Below are 16134 nucleotides of genomic sequence, written 5' to 3'. Positions count from 1 at the left end.
ACATTTAATCAAAGCAAAATCTATTCTAAAAAAATAGGAAGATCTCATTACAGATTCACAGTCTGTGTATTTGTGTGCTCAAGGATAATAATAATACTGGGATACATTTCAGAGAAAAGAGATGAGTAAAAATAAGAAAAAAAATTAATGGATTTGAGCCCAAGTAAATGAAACTCTATTATTTAATTATAGTATCTGACTGTGAATATAAATGGGAGATGTAGAGCGAGTACTTTTTCTGCAGTTTGGATCATAGAAAATTTCATGGCTAAAAGGAGAAGTCTGATACTCTGAGCTACATGCCAGAGGTTTGATCCTTCATAAAATGAATCAGGGAGTATAAAGTATATTTTAGGATTGAGGACAGTTCCTTTTGCACACAATTAAGTGTTTTTACAACTAAAGTGAGTAAAAACTGCATAATGTGGAAAATACGGCAGTGTCCTTGAAATTTGCCACTTTGTAGAACTGAATAGATAGAATAAGACTTACTGATACACGATGGAAAAGGACATACTAACTCTTACACTTTCATGTTTGGAACCTCTTGTGGGGAGTGTCTGCAGTAGTATCAATGGTTGGGCCATTTATTTGTTACCAATTGCTATTTTTGGCATGCACGTAAGTTTAAACCCCAGTGTCCTGGTTAAATTCCAGTGTAGATGAGTGATGATATTCCATCTGACATGTTCTCATTTTGCATTTCTTAAGGAAATGAGGCATAACTGCATTCCCAAGCAGACTTTTGATATATACTTTAGGTAAAAATCTAATATTTTTATTCTTCATTTTGTAGTTCCATATCATTAGACCTTAGTTCTAGGTTCGACGTTATCACTGACACACATGTGACCTTGTGTAACTTAACTTCATCTCTCTGAAATGTGTTTTGTATAAAATAAATAATAGTCTAGGTAATTGTTAAGCCTACTCACAAGTTTAATAGACTATGAATTGTTGATGGTTTACATCCTCAATAAATACAATGAGACAAAATTTTGTCCAGACTTCAAAATTTTTCAAGTTTCTATTCATTTTAATGCATTAGAAAGCACATTCACTTAGAGATTATCTTTAAAAGTTGTCCATCCAAAAGATTATATACATCAGATGCCAGAAATCTTGATGTTTCAAATTAGAGTCAGGTTCTCCACTCCTCACCCCAGCTAATCTCAATTCATTTCTCAGTTATCTTTTTAGTGGAGGTATGAATATATGTGCAATTTAGGTGGAGGGAAACAGGAGAGCTTGGGGAGAAAACAAAACAGTATCTCCTATAGCTACAATTACTCTGATGTTTATATTTTTGATTTGTCAATCTCACATATTTGTAGAAAATTTTAGTAGGGCATGATTCATGACATACTTCATTCAAAGTGGTAAAATGATGACACTATCAGACTATGATAAATTATGTATATATTGTCATACCTAAAGCAATAACTAAGAAAGCTATACAAAGAGACTCTCAAAAATACTGCATATAAATCAAAATTGAATTATAAAACATACTGAGAGCAGAAAAAAAGAAAAGAGAAATGAAAAATAGGGAAAAGCAGAAAACAAAAAATGAAATTTCAGACTTCAGCCCTAGCATATCGATAATTATATTAAATATAAATGGTCAAAATATAGCAATTAAAAGATTCTCAGGGTGTATTAAAAATCAGACCTAACTATATGCTGTTTATAAGAAATTCTCTTCAAATATAATGATATAGGCATGTTGAAAGTAAAAGGACAGATAAAGATGTATAATGAAAATATTAATTAAAAAGGCAGGAGTTGTTATATTAATATCTGATACAGTAGACTTCAGAGAAAAGAAAAATTTACCAGTAGAAGAGTAGGCTATTACATAATGATAAAAGAATTGGTCCATCAAAAAGACATGGCAATCCTAAATATGCATGCACTAAATTATTGAACTGTAAAATACATGAAGTAAAAGTTGACAGATTTGAAAAGAGAAATAAACTCACATATAGTTGAATATTTCAACACCACTACCTCATCAATTGATAGAAAACTAGACAAAATCAACAAGGATATAGAAATCTCAACATCAGACTCTAATTGCTATTCACAAAACTGCACCAATCAGCAGCAAAATACATATTCTTTTCATGTGACTATGGAATAAATACCAATAATGACCATATCCTGGATCAGAAACAAATCTCAACAAATTTAAGAAGAATTAAAGTCACATGGAATGTATTCTTTGACCACCATGGAATCATATTAGAAGTGAATAACAGAGGAGCGCCTGGGTGGCACAGTTGGTTGAGTGACCGAATCTTGATTTAGGCTTGGGCCATGGTCCCAGCATCATGGGATCAAGTACCATGTCGGGCTTTGCACTGAGCATGGAGCCCCATTAAGATTCTTTCTGCCTCTCCCCCTCCCTTTGCCTCTCTCCCCAACTCCTGCTTTCTCTTTCTCTAAACTAAAAAAAAAAAAAAAGGGGGGGGGAGGAGTGAATAACAGAAAGATAACACAAAAGTCTCTGAACACTTGGAAATTCAGCAACATTCTGAATTATAAATAATAATCCATGAGTCACAAAGGCAGTCTCAGAGGACATAAATAATACATTGAACTGAATGAAAATAAAAATCCAACATCAAAATTTGTGGGTCAGAGATAAAGAAGTGCTGAGAGGGATCTTTACAGGCCTAAATTCATACATTACTCATTTGAGATTTTTCCTTTTTTCTAATCTAACCTCCCATTTCAAGAATCTAGAAAAGGAAGAGCTGTATACACCCAAAGAAAGCAGAAGAGAAATAATAACAAATGCCAAGAAAATTGAAAGCAGAACAATCAATGAAAAAATATGATTATTTGGAAATTTTGATGATATTGATAAATCCCTGCAAGACTGACAAAAAATAAAGAGGAAATACACAAATTACCAATATGAGGAATGAAAAAGTGTATGACTGCAGACCCTGCATACATCAAAATGATAATATGAGGATAGCACAAACAACTCGATACATATATATTTGACAACTTAGATGAAATGGACCAATTCCTTAGAAAACACAAACTACCACAACTCACTTAATATTAAATAGATAATTCGAGTATCCCCATAATTAATAAAGACATTGCACAGACAATTTTAAAACTTTCAAAAAGGCATATTTGGTCCCAGTTGTGTTCACTAGAAAGTTCTAACAGACACTTAGAGTAGAGAAGTAACACCAATTTTACAGTGTCTTCCAGAAAACATTTATTTTATGGTAGTATTTTCTAGATACCCAAGAAGTACAGTAAAAACACACACACACACACACACAAATATCCCTTAAGAACACAGACACAAAAATCCTTAACAAAACATTAGCAAATAGAATTCAGCAATATATAAAATGGCATATATTTCATGATCACTGGGGTTTTATTCCAGGGATGTTGGGCTGGTTAGTACTTGAAAAACTATTAGTGTGATTCACCATATAACAAGCTAAAGAAGAAATGTCATATGATTCTATCAATTCATACAGAAAAAAAGCATTTGACAAAATTTATCACCCATTCATGATAAAAACTCTCAGATAAATAGGAACAGGGAACTTCTTCAGTTTGATATAGATCATTTATAAAAAGATGCAAAACAATCTACAACTAACTTTGCCTTTCATGATGAAAGACTGAATTCTTTCCCCTTAGATCAGGAGCTAGGTCAAGAATGTCTTACTCACCACTCTGAATATAGTACTAGAATTTCTAGCCAGTTGAAAAAAAAAATTTTTTAAAAATTTAAAAAATTAAAAGCATAGATATCAGAAAGAAATAAATAAAACTTTTCCTATTTTCAGGTGATATTTTTGTTTATGTAGAAAATCCCAAGGAACTTAAAAAACACACTTGTCAATCTAATAAGTGAATTCACCAAAGTAGTGGGATATAGTATAAACATACAAAAATCAATTATTTTCTTTTATAATAGCAATGAACCTGGACACCAAAATTAAAAATACAATATCATTTACGATTACTCAAAAAAATTACTTAGGTGTAAATCTAACAAAACATGTATAAGACTTATCTGCTGAAATCTAGGAATATCTAAAAATAGATATACCATGTTCATGGATTGGAAGACTCACCATTACAAAGATGACAGTTCCCCCAAACTGACATAGAGTTTAACATAATCCCTATCAAATTTTTAGAAAGATTTTTTTGTACATGTAGACAAAATTATCTTAAAAATTATATGAAAAGGCAAAGGAATCAGAGTATAATGAATTTGAATTAGAAAAATAAAGTGACAAGGATTAACTCACCAAATATCTAGATTTATTATATAGCTATAGTAATCAAGGCTGTATGATCTTGGTAGTGAGAATAGACACATATATCAGTGGAACAGAACAGTGAATCCAGAAATTGACCAACACAAACATACTTAGTTGATTTTTGACAAAGGTACAAAACCAATTCAATACAGCCTTTTCAACAAATGATATTAGACCAATTGGACATTCACAGGCCAAAAAATGAACCTTGACCTAAGTCTGACAGCTTATACAAAAATTAACTCAATATGTATCATGAACTGAAACGTAAAATTTGAAATTATAAAATTTTTAAAAGAAAAAAAGAGTCTTTAGGATCTAGAGTTAGGTGATGTATTTTTGAACTTTCTGCCAGAAGCACAATCCATAAAAGGAGAAATGATAAATTGGATTTTGTTTAAGAACTTTTGCTCTGTGAAAGACCTTCTATGAGGATGAAAAGACAAGCTACAGACTGGGAGAAAATATTTGCAAACTATGTATCTGACAAAGGACTAATATTAGGAATATAATCTTTCAATCTACAGTAAAAAAAAAAAATCCAAATAGAAAATAAACAAAAGACATGAAGAAACATTTCATAGGAAAGTATATATAACAGATAGCAAATAAGCCCATCAAAGATGTTCGGCATCACTGATCATTAGAAAAAAGCAGAATGGCTAAAATAAAAAATAATGACAACATGAAATGGTGGCAAGGATGCACAGAAACTGGCTCATTCATGCACTGCTGATGGGGATGTAAAATGGTGCAAGCATTCTGCAAAATAGTTTGGCAGATTTTTAAAGAAAACTAAACAGACAACTCCAGTACAACCCAGCAATTGCTCTCCTGGGCATTTATCCCAGAGAAAGGAAAACTTTTGTTCACACAAAAACATGTATGCGTATGCTTGTAGCAGCTTTACTCATAATAACTTCAAACTGGAAACAACGCAGTGTCCTTCAATGAGTGAATGGTTAAATGATCCGTTTGATAGAGCACTACTCAGCAATAAAATTGAGAGAACTATTGATGCTCCAACTTGGATAAATCTCCAGAGAATTCTGTTGACTGTATGATTTCATTTTTATAATATTTTTGAAGTGACAAAATTATAGAAATTGTAAGTTGATTAGTGATTTTCACTGTTTATAGAGGAGGTGGGATGGGAGGGAAGATGGTTATGGCTATAAAAAGGAAATTGGAGGGATTTTTTGTCTTTTTTTGAGAGAGTGTATGAGGGAGGGAAAGATGGAGGGAGGGAGAGAGAGAGAGAGAATGAAAGAATGAGAGAGAGAGAGAGAAAATATGAGAATGCTAAGCAGGCTCCTTGCTCAGCACAGAGCCTGATGTGGGGTTTGATCCTACAACATGACCTTACCTGAAATCAAGAGTCAGACGCTCAACCAACTGAGCCACCTAGGTGCCCCAGGGATTTTTAAGATGATGGAAATGTCTGTCTTGATTCTATCAATGTTAGTATCTTGGATCTGATATTGTACTATAGTTTTGCAAGATGTTACCACTGAGGGAAATGAAGCAAAGAGTATAGGAATCTCTGTTTCTTACAGCATTAATGATCTCAAACTAAATTGTTTTACTCAGACAGCTTAAGGCGCCTGCGTGGTTTGGTCAGTTGAGTACCTGACTCTTGATTTCTGCTCAGGTCATGATCCCAAGGGTTGTGGGATTGAACCCCACGGTTGGACTTTGCCCTGAGTGTGGAGCCTACTTAGGATTCTTTCTCTCCGTCCCTCTGCCCCTCTCCCCTACTCTGGAGTGCTCTTTCTCTCTCAAAACTAAAAAAAAAAAAAAAAAAAAAAAATTAAGAAAAGGATAGCTCTCTACCAGCTCCTAGATCAAAATCCAAAGCCTTTCCTTTGTCCTTTCCAAACTCACTCATGTTCTGCTTCTCTCTCTCTTACCTAATCATGCTGCAGCTGCAGTGGCCTTTTTCTATCCCTGGACATGCTTAGCATGCTGTCACCACAGGGCCTTTGTACTTGCTATTCCATCTTCTGGGAAAACGCCTCTTTCTGATTTACTTACTTTATCCTGGTCTATGTGTAATACTCTCTCTAAAGTAGCACTCCTGTCACAATCTATTCCCTTATTTGGATTTCTTCTTCTCAGTAAAAACATATTTGGTACTTTAAAAAATTTCACATTTGTAGAATGGGAACCTTAAATTCCTTTGTATTCCTTCACTTTTCTGTGTTACGGAATTTGGAGCATTTGATGTAAAAAACAAACTGAAGAAGCTGATTTCTAGTTTCTTAACTTTTTTTTTTCCTTCAGCTGATGTCTAGGTTGAATTTATGGGTTCTATAGTAGTAAATGTTTTGTATTCTGTCTTGCTCAGCTTATCACAATCTACTGGTATTTCCCCAACAGCTAAGATGTGAGAGTTGGCCTCCTTACACAATGAATCTTCCTCTAAATGACTTAACTCTAATTCTTTTCTAGGCTTTTTAACCAGTCTGTGGTGTAAAGACACACTTCCAGAGGATCCTTAGAAGTTTTGGACAAGCTTACCCTTATGTGGCAGGTATGTCTCTCTTTACCCAATAAGCATGTAGGATGTGTAAGGTTTTAAAAAAATTTTTTTTAAATGTTTTTTTCATTTTTTGAGAGACAAAGGAAGAGCACAAGCGGGGGAGGGACAGAGAGAGAGGGAGACACAGGAACCAAAGAAGGCTCCAGGCTTTGAGCTGTCAGCACAGAGCCCAATGCGGGGCTGAAACTCATAAACCACGAGATCATGACTTGAGCTGAAGTCGGACACTTAACCAACTGAGCCACCCAGGTGCCCCAAGACATGTAAATTTCTTTATTCTTCTGTGGCTAATTCTAAATTGTACTTTTTGAAGTTTATTTATTTTGAGAGAGAGAGACAGAGTGAGAGACAGAGACAGAGAAAACATGAATGGGGGAGGGGTAGGGAAAGAGGGAACGAGAGAATCCCAAGCAGACTCCACACTGACAGCAGAGAGCCCAGAGACTGACTCGGGGCTTGAACTCACGAACCATGAGATCATGTCCTGAGCATAAATAAAGAATCAGATGCTTAGCCCACTGAGCCACCCAGGTGCCCCCTACATATGTTTTGATCTTCCATTTAACCATGTGGAAGCAATCTGAGGTTGCATCTGAGTTCTAGGTAAGGTTATGAGATACCAAGGGGTATCTTTTGAGGGGTGTCATACCTGTTCCTGGGCTGCCATCTCTTCATTAGCCACAGATTTCCTCCTATCCCTCATCAGTGCTTGTAGCCAACTGCTGAGGCACACCTTGATCTTCCTTTGAGGATCTTCTGCTCTCTTTCTCTAAGCTTCTTTCAGGTACCTCCTGGGCATATCCTACTGAACCATAAGACCCTTTCTGGGTGGGATGAAACTCTTTGCTCCTGGCATGCCACTCTGAATTCAGCACAGGATACTTGCAGTATTGTTCTTATTTCATACTATTGCATGAAGTCCTTTGCAAGGCCAGTTGGGTCCACCTGCCGGGACATATCACTTGGCCATTTCTAAGGTCCAGACTGTATCCAAGAAAGAAGATCCTTCCCCCAAAACCGTTATCTCCCACCAACATCTTTTGGATTTCTCTCTGCAACAGTATCTTGAACAAGCACAACTTAGGAAATCAATCAAAAATAATTTACTTCTTTTACTTGTTTCTTTAAAGTGAATTGGGAAAGGGTGGTGGGTATTCCCTTGCCTTTAAGAAAAAAAAAATCAGTCTCAGGCAGGCTCCATCCCTAATAGGACTAATCTTAGATTAAAAAAAGAAGAAGAAATTCTTTTTGGCACTTTAGATTCCAAACAGAGTCTTCATTTTGAAATTAGAAGGTTTAATCTCAGACCATAACCATAGCTTGAAAGTTAGTTTAATATCAATCATCTCCTCTCTCTTATCTGGAGCCATTTATGGGTTGGGCCAAAAGTTGTATGGGGAGAATTGTGTTTGTTTATTTTTTTTTTTCTTTCTCTCTTTTTATCTGTCACTTCCTCTCCCACTGGCTAGCTACTGCTAAACCCCTGGTTGGAGTATGGGAAAGAAGAGAAAATAAATAGCTTAGGAATGTTTTGTACTTGAAATGGTGCTATGTTAAGCTGGCTCCATGCTTTCTGGTCCTGGTGATGTTTAAAACTGACACCCACTTGGCCACTTTCGGGGCACTTTGGTGGCTCCCCTGCTGGACCCATCTGGCTTCAACTCCCTTGACTTGGGCAGGGCTTCTCTTCTAGCTATTTCCAGGGGAGCCTCTGGTTTTCAGACAGTCTGTTCTACATGAACTCTCATTTGGTATATCAGTGATACTTCCAGATGGTCATCTTGGGCTGCAGGCTGGTTCTCTCATATGTGGCCCACACCTCCTTGATGAAAACATGGATCTTATGAACCTCTGTGGATAGGAGGGGTGCAGGTGCTTCTCAGATTCCAGAGCTTCTCCTAGCCTCTCTTGTCCTCTGGATTTTCAAGGGGAGAATCAGTCAGCAGTCCATTGGGTTTCCCAAACTCCAGGGTATGCATTCAGGCTGTCTAACTTGTTCCTTTGAAGCCTCTCTAAATGATTGAGAGACAAAAAGAAGCACCTTCCATCCCTCTTACTTAGGGGGAGGTGGGACTTACCATAGAGTAGCAGCTCCATCCAAGAAGCTCTTCATAAAGCTTCTCCTAATCTCTGTTCTTTTGATCCTTTACATTATCTTGTTGGCTTTAGAGCCATCCAACCAGTCTCATGATTTTCTTTTAAAATCTTGATTTTTGATCTGGCCTTTTACTTTGGAATTTTATATCTATTTAATGGAGGTAACTCAATTGAATCTCCTGAACCAAAGGCCTGTCATTCTGACCTCAGTAGGATGAGTTGAGGTGGTAGGAGGAGGGTAAAGGTGCAATTACCCACCCCTAAATTGACCTGGATCCACTAATGTCTATGTATATCTTGATCACCTTATTATTATTTTTTTTTACCTAAAGGGATCTAAATCTGCTCTAAGCTTTATTAATACATAGGAGAATGTCTTCTAGGTCTCTTTTCTATGCATGGGAATCGTTCCAATTTCCCAGGGTATCTTAGGCTTTTGAAACTCAAAAACCAATAATGGACACTCTCTCCTACCCCATGCTCCCCTGCTCTGACAATAATTTTCCAATTCTATGAGTGCAGAGTATGGCAACTTGACTGCCTGAATGGGGAGAGAAACAAGATTCAAGGATATGAAATAAAATACTTCAAATATTATATCTCAAATGATAAAAACATATATCCTACCCTCTTTTGAATACCTCTAATGTGGTTTTTAATTTTTATAATGGCACTACATCCTTTACATTAAGGATTTGACATTTGAGGAAACCAGGTATATTAGTCGGCTGGAGCTGCCATAACAAAGTGCCACAGAGGGGTGGCTTAAACCATGATTTTCTGTTGTTGTTATTGTGTCGCAATTCTGGAGGCTCAAAGTCCAAAATCAAGGTGTTGGCAGCATTGGTTCTTTATGAGGGCTGTGAGGGAAGGATCTATTCCCTCTCCTTGGCTTATAGATGGCATCTTCTCCCTGTCTCTTCGCATCGTCTTTCCTCTAGAAGTGTCTTTCTCTGTCCAAATTTGCTTCTTTTTTTTTTTTTCTTTTTAATAAGGACACCAGCCATATTGGGTTAGGGCCCACACTTATGACCCCATCTTAACTTAGCTAATTATAGCAATGACCTTATTTTCAAATGTCACCTTCTGATGCACTGGGAGTTAGGACTTCAACGTATAAATTTGAGGAGGGTGTGTGTGGGGCACAACTGAACCCATAGCACCAGGGTTCAAAGAGGCCCAATGACCTCAGTGTCACACAGACCTTGAAATGCTTTTTCAGGGATTCCATAGCTGTGTAACTCTAAAGCTGGTGTTCTTCCTGCTGTACTACACTTGATCTTGGATAGATCTTGCATGCAGGCTTGTGTAATGAGAATACAGTCTTTTCTTTAAACAACCAAACCAGCCTGGTTGAGGCATGGATCTATCCAGGAATAAAAGCTTATATTTATCTATAAGGTGTATCATCACATGAACTCAGAATAACATGCCTTAAACAAAGAAGAAACAGGAACATGTTTGCGGAGAGGTCCAATATGAAGCCATTGCACCATAAGCTGGAAAATGAACTTATACCTGAACTAAGTGTTTAGGTGATATGGGATTCAAATGGCTCTGAAGCTACTAAAAGGGTATCAGCTCTTATTTAGGGATATTATTCCTATGGCCTGTGGTTTGCAGTTTGGTGCTTTTAACCTGTATTCATATCTAAATATGCTGTGTGTATGTGGGCTGCTTCACGTAGAGCATATTTAAACAATATGTAATAAAACAACATATTTAAATCATACACAAGAAAAAGGGTAAAATGTTTGCTATAAAGTCTCTGCAGGCAGTTACTGGATAATGATAATGATAGCTTTACTAAAAAAGGATAAAATATATTCAGCTTCAATGAGGATTATATTTAGGGGAATTATCAGATTATTTTGGATATTTTCCTTTTAAAAACAATTCTTTAGTGCATCCTAGGTGGGAGATAGGAATTATAATGGTGATTTGGAAACGTGGCTTCATGCATCTGAACATAATTTGAGTCTTGTAGTATTCGTCACTGTTTTATTCCAGATGGCAAAAAATTATTATTCCTTCCAGTCAGCGCTTGAAATATATACCTACAGAAATAAGTCCATTATAAGATTTTTCTTGCCAAAACTCTAATAGATGCTCACTTACTGAGAAATATGTGCACTGAGAAATATTTAAGAAAATGCACTTTAATGAAGCTGCACTAATGATATTTATTTAGCTAATTGTGTACAGGGATCTAAATATGATTTCAAGTAAAGTAGACTGTTGGCCATAGAAATAAGCCTGGCACAGGTGTGCAGAGTTTTAAGAGAATTAGATAGCAGATATAATGAAACTTAGAGTAAGTCTCAAAGAAGTATTTTATTATAAATTAGATTTCCTAGTATAAAACAAATAGAGCCACATAACAAAAGTATTTTAAAACAAGGGTAAAAAAAATGCTAAAATATCAATAAGCAGAAGCGACAAAAATAACCTTTTGGCATACTTGCTTCTCCTCTTTTTTCATTCATTTGTTCAATTGAGGATTACTGAGTACTTAATGCAGGCACCTGGGGAACGATGGCTAGGACAAGGTCTCAGCCCTGAATGAGCTTTTAATGTATCAGGGGAAACACACAGTGAATGAGCCCTGATCACGGGTGGTAAGTGCAGTACTAGAGGAGAGTTAGCCAACAAGCTTGCTATCAACTCTGTCGTCAGGTCCGGGAAACCTTTAACAGGTAAGCTTGGATAGAAAACCAGGAGTAGAAATATGTTAGCTGGAAAAGAGAAGAAAATATATTTTTGTTAGAGGAAAGAGCATCTGCTAAGGTATGGGAGGATTGAAATAACATTACGAGGAACTGTAAATAATGCAGCATGTCTGGAACAACAGAGAATGAGGTTGGAGAAGTTGGTGGAGGTGATCTCATGGAGGGATTTGTGCCAGGTACACTGTTGGCAAGAAAGTTTTTCAGGTAGTGAAGGAATGTGTTTAGGATTTCATTTTAGAAAAATTAATCTTCAGCAATGAGATTGGATAGATGGCTTAGAAATTACTAACCTTAGGAACTGAGGGTTTGGTAAGGAGCCAGATATAGCAAGAAGCTGAAATAAAGCTTAAATTAAAAACTCTTGGCTTGCATGGGACTCTAGCATGGGTAGGAACTCTAAAATATGTTCTCATGGTCATATGTTTTTGTGAAATTTGTAACAAGTGTGTTTTTAACTTCATTTAGTCGTATTTTCTTTCTATATTACTACCCTGTGTTATGCTTCTCTTAAAATTCTCTTACTGTTGGATGGCATCGGTGATGCAGTTTTTGTATTCACAATTTTTACCGTCTTTTCTGTCATTTTCAAATTATATAAGCTTAGGCCTCACTTGGTAGATCCAGCCCCAAGATGAGAAATGAGTGGCAGGTTCTTAAACCAAGGCAGAGATGAAGAAGCAAAGGATGTGGAAGACTAAGGGGGAGGAACTATCGACTGTTGGTATGAAGGAAAGATAGTGCCAAGTTTTCTTCTAATACTTGGTGAATGGCAGGGGCAGGTTACAATCATAAGTAACTGGGTATTGAAAATCTTTATGTGTGTGTATGTTTCATATTTTTGGATTTACAAAAAGGGTATTTACCTGTGTCAAAGTATTTTCAATGGATTTTGTTATCTATTACCAAATTGCTTTTCAGATAGATTGTGCCATTTAACACTGCTTCAGTTACTGTGGAAATGGGTTTTCTTGTTTACGCCCCCACTAGCACTGGGTATTATAATTTTAATTTTTTCAAACTAAATTATTTGGTAAAATTAGTACCTACTTTCAATTTTATTCTGAGGTGAGATAAATGCCATCCATTATTGTTAGCTCTGCATAGGAATCTATTTTCAGGGGGTAGTTATTGTAGCCTTTTCCTGGTAGTGATTTAGGAAGCATTAGGAGGTAGTTATAAATCTTTTATGTGAGTCGTTACATTATACACTCTAAATGCATACATATATACACACATACATATATTATAAAAGTTAGAAATAAGTGGGGGTAGAACAGTTTTATAGATCAGATTGTTTTAAACCGGGTATTGGCAAATTTTTTCTGGTAAGTACTAGATAGTAAATATTTTAGGTATTGTCGATGAGAGGGCAAATTTGAGGATATTATGTAAGTACTTTAAGAGAGGAAAAAAAATTCCACAAAATTTATTGACATAGTTAAATATATAATAATAATTAAGGATTTTTTTTATAATAGAAGTCTAATAATGAGAAAATATTGAATTATTTTGAGGGGGAGACATTTCATAATTGTAGCTCAAAGTTAATGTTCTCAGTCATTTAATTGATTATAAATGTTCATTCATTAAATCATCTCATTTCACAGGTGGTGAGCTAGATTTGGACTATAGACCATACTGTGCCGACCTCTGTTTTAGGCAGTGACATTTATAGGTCATTTTTCCATTAGGCTTTGTTAAAATGTTTGGTAATAAGTTTCAGTTCTGTTACATACTTTATTTGAACTTTTTGGCAGATCTACACCTTGGAAAACATTCCTCAAAATGTGTGCATGCGTGTGTGTTTGTTATATGTGTATAGGGTGTGGATGGTTTTATTCTGCATTACCAATAGAAACGGGCATATATATGGGGTAGCAACACTATGACAATGAAGCATTTGGTCTATTTAGGTTACCAGAGAAGTGAAACAGGAAACTAGATTTGACAGGTCCAAATTTGATCTGGTGGTATAGGTACTGGAATGAGTTTGAATGCTCCTTGTTGACTTTGATTTGGCTATAATTGGTCTTGTTCATTAATGTCTGTTTTTGCTAACTTTTGGGGGTTTCTGCTTTGGTTTTAGCTTTGCTGGTCCTCAGCAACTTTCCAAAATGTTTCATTCTTTTCCGACCCTCTTTCACAAACTTGATATCTTGAAATACTTTTTATAATTTACATTTCATTTGCTAATGGTTTTTGTGGCAAGGCTACCCAGTTCCTCTGGTTTTAAGAAAGAAAAGAAGGAGGAAGGAAGAAAAGAAATGAAATGGAAAGATATGAAAATAAGCAGGTCATTTAACCCACTTCAGAGATGGGCCATTTATCTCCAGAGTTTCAACTGGAATTTGATTCCCAAGTCTAAGACTAATTTTTCCTTTAAACTCTCAATGAATGGTTTGGGAATTCTTTTCAAACTTAGGGATGTTCAGCTATTTTCACGAATATGCTGAATTATAGAGTAGATTTCTTAGGAGCTGACAATTGGATTGAAAGTTTATTTTATCTTTTTTAGTCAATATGGGCACAAAGAATGGGTATCTTTCTAATGATCTTTAAAGATACTTCAAATGAATGAAACTTGATTTCTTCAAAATACAGAAATTTTTTCTTACATTAATAGTTCATAAAATCAAATATTTTGATTTAATATTTTGTTTAATGGAGAACTATGCTATACCTATTTACACAATGAGTAAAGGGGTCTGTATTTTTTACTGATAATGTGTTATAAGACTGCAATTTGTATGTTTCTGAGAGCACAGGAGAAAAACCATCAAAATTAAATTTTGGAATTATTTCCTTCTCTTATTTATTTTCATAGGCTCTTAGGAAAGCAAGGTTCCAAATTCATCTTTCCACAGTCTTCCCACCGGTGGCTAACTGAGCATGCTCTTCTCAACTATTATCTTGTTTTTAGCTGCTGAAATATGTGGCCATCTTAAAAAAAAAATTAATTCCACATTTTGTTTCTGCTTTAGATGCAGAAGGTCTTTGTGATTTTTTTTTTCAGAAAATTGGTACCTAATAGCTTTATAATTCCAAGAACAAAATTTTCTGTAGATACCATTTTTAAAAATTTTTCACTGAATTCTCCAATTATTGTTAAATACCAGTTGGATTTACTGTGTCTTAAAATAAAATTATTTTAATAGATATTTATACTCACAATTATTGACAAATACCTGATGTTATTTAAAAAAAACATTTTTTTTTCATCCAGGAAAGGAATAAATTATTTCATCAGAGACAAAACAAAGCTCCAGAGCCCTTCATTCTGGAGTTCTGCTGTAGGTTTGAGGAGAAGTTGGAGGCAGTGTGTACACACAAACCTACATTTTGTAAGATTTGCAAAGCAAGCTATTTTAACCGCAATCATTTGTGACCAGTGCTTCCAACTTTAACCTCCCTCCATTCCTTTTCTGTTTTGTGGTGAAATTGGAGAGGCCATGGCTTTGTTTTGGTCTGGAGGAGGGTCTACTGAAGGAGGAATCAAAGTGGGGATACAGTTATTTTAAATTAAGTGTAATACAGTTGTGTTGTTTGCAAACACTTCCATGTATCATGAAGCTATTTGATGATGTTCCACCTTGGAACTTTGACAAGAATATTTGACACACAGAGGCCACAATGGAGCCCAGGAGCCAGAGGCCACATTGTCCTATGCGTGCAGATGGAAGGGTGAGACTAGGTTTGGAACATACAGAGCCAGAAGCTACTCTGTGGAAAAACCCTTCTTGTTATTAGATGTATCATATTATAAACAGAGGATATGGTTTGTATCAATGCCCAGTCACAATAGAAGTTCTTCCTGTTAGGAATTTAATGACTGATGCAGTTTATACTGTTCTTAACACATTGTATATTTTTTTTCAATTTTTGATGGATATTACACAAATAGAATTTCTCGAATATCTGTATTTTTAGGGCACAAACTTATAGCAGTGATACAGGCAGCAAGAACCACTGTGTGTGTGCAATTGCATGTTTTCTGAATTCCACTTATGTATAGTTGAAAACAAATTTTGATTCAACATAGTAGATACAAGAATGGATTACCTTTATATTTTCTGTATGGAAAATGATATTTACAAAGAGGTGGAATAAGCAGCCAACAACTGTAGGGGGAAAAAGCATCAGAGAACTGTAGTCAGGGACCTAATTGATATGAATATTCTGTTTTATTCTAGATTTTGTGATTTTTTTTCATATTTCTCAGCATTTTAAAATAGTAGTTTGTTGGGATTTTTGCATTGTGGATGTTTCTTTTTAAAAAAATTTTTTTTAACTTAAAAAAATTTTTTTAACGTTTATTTATTTTTGAGACAGAGAGAGACAGAGCATGAATGGGGGAGGGTCAGAGAGAGGGAGACACAGAATCCGAAGCAGGCTCCAGGCTCTGAGCCGTCAGCACAGAGCCCGATGCGGGGCTCGAACTCACGGACCGTGAGAT

At 35.6% G+C, this 16134-nt stretch overlaps 1 protein-coding gene across 8 annotated transcripts in view; it reads left to right on the top strand.

Annotated features, from left to right (window-relative positions):
- Positions 1-16134, top strand: part of SOX5 (SRY-box transcription factor 5) — a 930253-nt gene that overhangs the window by 64375 nt on the left and 849744 nt on the right. For all 8 annotated transcript variants that reach the window (XM_042991948.1, XM_042991946.1, XM_042991954.1 and 5 more), the window contains one exon: positions 6765-6846. The gene's annotated coding sequence lies outside the window, so the exon portion shown is untranslated. The remainder of the gene's footprint in view (positions 1-6764; positions 6847-16134) is intronic.

The sequence above is a fragment of the Panthera tigris genome, chromosome B4 (assembly GCF_018350195.1).
Source record: "Panthera tigris isolate Pti1 chromosome B4, P.tigris_Pti1_mat1.1, whole genome shotgun sequence".
Lineage (NCBI taxonomy): Eukaryota > Metazoa > Chordata > Mammalia > Carnivora > Felidae > Panthera > Panthera tigris.
The sequence above is the reverse complement of the archived record's forward strand: the minus strand, read 5'-3'. Positions and strand labels throughout refer to the sequence as shown.